Source organism: Cibotium barometz, chromosome 34 (genome assembly GCF_041138505.1).
Source record: "Cibotium barometz isolate CiBa-2024 chromosome 34, ASM4113850v1, whole genome shotgun sequence".
Lineage (NCBI taxonomy): Eukaryota > Viridiplantae > Streptophyta > Polypodiopsida > Cyatheales > Cibotiaceae > Cibotium > Cibotium barometz.
The window spans coordinates 48,280,475-48,285,926 of NC_141079.1; the positions used below are offsets into that span (position 1 = coordinate 48,280,475).

The 5,452-nt window shown below is 40.7% G+C and overlaps 1 pseudogene across 1 annotated transcript; it reads left to right on the forward strand.

Moving 5' to 3' along the window:
- The first annotated feature begins 1,349 nt into the window (after positions 1 to 1,349).
- Positions 1,350 to 4,015, forward strand: LOC147619130 (pentatricopeptide repeat-containing protein At4g39530 pseudogene; annotated as a pseudogene). The gene has a single exon (XR_015262030.1). The product of XR_015262030.1 is annotated as a pentatricopeptide repeat-containing protein At4g39530 pseudogene (transcript).
- The last annotated feature ends 1,437 nt before the right edge of the window (positions 4,016 to 5,452 follow it).

A 5,452-nucleotide genomic window follows, 5' to 3' on the forward strand; every position in this document is an offset into this window, starting at 1 on the left:
TCTTATAAGTAATAATGAGTTTATAAGTTACATCATAAGCTATTATACTTCTAATGAGTCATATCTTATAAGTAATAAAATGAGTTTATAAGTCACATCATAAGCTATTATACTTATTTAAATATACAATGAGAGTGACTAGTCAAAGTGAGTTAACACCTTAAGCAAAAATGCTTAACATTCCTAATGACACCTCTTAAAGGGTCCTTGGAACATCTCAACCTTCCTCTAATGGCATGTGCGTGTGTATCCGTGCCATGTTCTGTTGTGGGAGGCATAGAGGCGGATGCCACACTTACATCATAACTTGTATCACCATTCGAAGTACATGTACTATGCTATTGTGCTGGCGAGACAAGGCATGCCTCAATGCTAATAACAACATTTTAAAGCCCTTTTGGTAATACATGGCGCATCATATAGGACCACAATGTGGGTAGTTGGTTCCGTCAACCTTATACATGTAGTGGAAAGCATCCCAAATACATTAATGCCTACCATTTTGCCTGCAAATTACTAATCTCTGACAAAGAATGCAAATATCCCAACCAAAATGGCTGCCAGTAGATCACTGATGACGATGGAAACCTGCAAAGTTTATGAAAATTTACAAAATGTAGAGTGTGGAAATGATACTCAACAAGAATGCAAAAATCGATGATAATGTTGACGATGTTGTTGAAGTTATTGAAGATGAACTTAAAGATACGATGCCAAAGATGACGACGTCACGATCTGCACACCAAATGCTGCTTTGCTGTTTAGACAACTCAAAATCGAACAAAATAAATCGAAGTGACACTCTCCTAGGATGCCGAGAAGATAACAAGGGGCTGTGAAAGTCAAGAGAACTTGCTTTGTTACCAATTGTTGGAGTGGAGATCAATGTAGCAACACACACATAGATGCAGCAAGCAAGGAGAGATTAATGGAAGCACAACACTTAAAGTAGATTGATGAGAATGAGTGAAGTGATATGATAAGGTCACTTACATACTCTTGACGTATATTCTGAAAAAGAAGTCAGACAGGAGCTGTAGCATTTCTTCGTAGTATCAGTTCAGTTTTTCACGATCCTCGCATTGGTTGACTATCATCAGGTTGCATGTACATGAGACAAGTATGATCAAAATATTAAAACCATTAAGAGTGCGTACATATGCTCGAGGGAAAAAAACCTCTTAAAAAGGGAAAAAGTACCCTGGCCCATTATTAACCTACATCCACACATCACTACCATATAAATACTACATTTTTTATGTTCGTAACTAAGTCCCTCAAAAGCCTCGAAAATAAGCCTCAATATATATATTAGGTGAAACTCTTGTAGTGGAAAGTTGAATATAAGCAGAACTTCCACTTCAAAGAGAAAGCAAGAGCTTTCTATGTTGTAAGGGCTTGGAAAGATAGAAGAAATACCCTACCCACCTTGGATGGCTCTAAAATCATCACACCTTACCCTCTGGGTTCTCTTAGAAGAGTTTTGTGAGGCAGAGGGGAGGTGTACTCATTCCTATCGCCGGACAGCAAACCAAGCGTACCAGTTTTTGTCAAAGTAAGTACACATGTTTTTCAAGTAGTTTAATGAGAACTGATTCAAGGAAGGGTTTCAGACTGTGGTTAGTTTGATGAGAACTGATTCAAGGAAGCGTTTGAGATTGTGGTAAGCATGCTAAATCCTCATGTGATTGCCTAGTTTGATATAGCTTGTGGTGACCCAAGCAGTTCTCATGCATGTTCTTATGCGAGGGGGTACCGAATTGCACATGCCACAAGAGTAGATTCGAACCCTGTACCTCCCTTTTGGGAGGCAAGGACGCTACCGTCCCTGGAGGCAGTTCTTATGCATGTTGCATCAAGACATACATGCAGATCATAAGGATGCAAGTCGTTCTGTACGGTATGCAGTGTTGGATAAAGACACAAGTCAGAATTCATGGGGTTAAACATTCTTAACAAAGATACATACATATAAAACATGGGGATTGAAAGAAGCAAAGCAAGAGGACAACAGTTGCACGATGTGGGTATGGTCCATTCTGCATGAAGACATGCTTGACAAGGATTCAGGAACCATGGGGCAGGGGTTCGATATCAAGCAGCTGTTGTGTGCGGATAATGGTATGGCTGATGTTGGATAAAGAGATTCTTGACATGCAATGGTGCTGAAAGCTCTACTGCTTGCCTCAGTGGAGGGCACAAGATTAGATCTAGAGTAGGCTTGTGAAGCCAAATAGAAGGTAGGGTGAAAGATGCTGAGCAGAGACGGGAGCATCATCTTATTGCAGAGTGGATGGCAAAGCCGCTCTCAGTGGATAATCTTATATCCATCTTGCAGAAATGCAAAAAAGAGAAAAATCTAGCATATGCCAAGTGTGTACACAAGCTAATCTGTGACAATGGGTTGGAAGCTGATAGAGCCATTGGGAACCATCTTGTCCCGATGTTTGTAGAATGTGGAAGCATACTTGATGCTCATGAAGTTTTCAACAAGCTGGTGCATCGTAATGCATGTTCTTGGACATATCTCATACATGGGTATGTTGAGTGTGGAGAATTCCAACATGCTCTTGACCTGTTCTGGAAAATGCAAGAGGATTGTGCGCGTCCCAACAGGTTTACGATTCTGGCTCTGCTTAAAGCTTGCAATAGACTGAAATCTGTGAAAAGAGGCCAAGAAATCCACTCTGAGATTGCCAAAAATGGACTGGAAGAAGATCTTTTTGTTGGCAATACTTTGGTGGATATGTATGCCAAATGTGGCTCCCTTGTAGAGGCTCGAAAAGTGCTTGATGGTTTACCAGCTCGAGATGTAGTTTCATGGACTGCGCTGATTGCTGGGTATGCCGAACATGGGCTTGCAAAGGATGCTTTAAGCTGTTTTGAACAAATGCAAGTTGAGGATGTGGGTCCAAATGCTGTCACATACTTGTATGGCTTGAAAGCTTGTGCCAGCTTAGGAGCCATAGACAGTGGACGAGAAATACATGCTGAAATTGCCAAAGAGGGATTCGAAAGAGATGTGTTACCTGGAAGCACACTAATGGATTTATACGCTAAGTGTGGCTCAACTGTAGAGGCTCATGAGGTGTTTCGTGAGTTGCCTATCCAAAATGCAGTCTTATGGACCACACTTATTGCAGGGTATGTTAATCAAGGGCTTGACAACGAAGCACTGACCTGTTTAGAACAAATGCAGTTGGCAGGTGTGCCTCCAGATGCTGTGACATTCGTTTGCAGCTTGAAAGCTTGTGGCAGCTTAGGATCAATAGACAAGGGACGAGAAGTGCATGTTGAGATTGTCAAAGAGGGGTATGAAAAGGATCCTTTAATTGGCAGCACTTTGGTGGATATGTATGCCAAATGTGGCTCACTCTCAGAAACAGAAGAAGTATTTGATGAGCTGCCACTTAGAGATGTGGTCTCGTGGACTGCTCTGATTGCGGGTTATGCTCATCAAGGAGATAATGAACTCGTCTTCTACCATTTTGAGAGAATGCGGGGAGAAGGCATTCAGCCAAATGAGACCACTTTTTTGATTATTTTCACTGTATGCAGTCATGTTGGTCTTGTGGATAAGGGACTAGAGTACTTTGTAGCTATGATCAAAGAATATGGCATGGCTCCAACTATTAAGCACCACAATTGCATGGTTGATCTCCTTGGTCGTGCAGGGCAACTCAATGAGGCTTCAGGGATGCTGGAGAAGATGCCTGTTCAGCCGAATGTTGTGACGTGGGAAACCATGCTAGGTTCTTGTCGAAAGTGGGGTAATGTAGTGCTTGCTAGGCAAGCGTTTGAGGGTGCGGTAAGGCTGGATGAAAAGCACGATGGAGTGATTGTATTGATGTCCAACATTTATGCTGATGCACACATAAATAATGCAAGCAAGCTTGAGGCATGAGCATGAGAATAGAAGGCATTTGTGATGCCCATACTAGGCACTTTGCAATTCTATGAGGATACGCATTGCACTGCAAACTAACTCTTGACTAATAAAATTTATAGGCTCCAATCACAAGTGGCCAGGTTGCATGATCGAGCTATAGAATCACCCCCTCAAATGACTGCCCCTGATTTCATCTTCCCTTTGTTATGACAGCAGCACCATACAAAGATATTTTTGCTTGATTTGCTTTGTTTGTGCCAGAGGTCAAGCTATTCACTCAAACAATAGAAAACACCAAAAGGCAAACACGATCGCTTGCATTTTGGAGTCCAATGTCATCAAACTAAATTAAACCGCAAGTCCATCAAGAGCACGAAACACATTACAAAAGATTTAACCCAAGACACAGTATCTGTCTACTATTCCCTTCCAAAACTCAAAAATGATGTACACAAGATCCTTCCTAATTCCATGAGTGTGGAGTTGAAGCAAAAAGAAAATCCCCCTTAAACAATGAAAGAAGATAAAGTCTAACTGCAGGGTAAAAGCAGTAGGAAATTTAAACTTGTAGATTCTTCATCTTAGCAGTTTTGCAATGCTGCGGTTAATGTGTCTTGTCATTCACTGTAAAACATCTTTTCCTCCAACCAAATATATTTGTGAGAAACAAAAGAGAACAAAGAAATCATTGACAACTTTTAACTTCAATTCTCTTACCATTAAGTTCTCAAAACTAAAGAAGCCTTTTGATTCTAAACACAACTTAATCATCCTTTTGGTTATTTTAGGCACTGTTTTTTTGTTGTTTGCAAGAGTGTGCTATGATAGATAGGGAGCTTGAGCTTATGAATATAAGTTCAAGAGCTTACTTGTGGACACTCACCAGAGCAGGTAAACCTTAGAAAGTGAGGGACCTATAGGCTAATTCAAGTAGTGCATTGCAAGAATAGACCAAGACCGAGAGTGTGTTATGTATATCTACTTCATAGAGGACTTAAATATACATAAAAGCATAAAAAGCACATGGAAAGAAGCATGCAGGAACAAATCCTACTTACAACAGGGCTTCCAAGACCATAGGAGCTTTTAGAGGAAGCTGTCACTCACAGATAGTGATGACCCAACAAAGGTGCAATTGCTTGAGCCTATTCTTTCAACCTCAGTTGCTAGTGTGAACGAACTTAAAGAATTAAAACATTAATAAATAAAAAGAATGAAACGGCAACAGCTTCATACAAAACGAAGGGACACACCTTTACAATTGTGTAAATAGGGTCAGACTACCTCTGGCCAACTCCATCTGACCAAAAAGTGACCTGGTTGAAGGTGGTTGGATGACGACGTTTTCGTACATGAACAGACTGTTCATTCAAAAAGTGTAGAGAAAAAATTATCTATAGGGAAAAAGGGCGATAAATACACCCAAAAACAATTTCATTCGCAGCTAGAGCTGGTGGACATGGCACTAGAAGCATTTAGGCTTGACACTTCGCATATTTTGGTTAAACGCCTCATCCGACCATCTTAGTAGTGATACATCTGCATGTTAGTATATGTTCAATG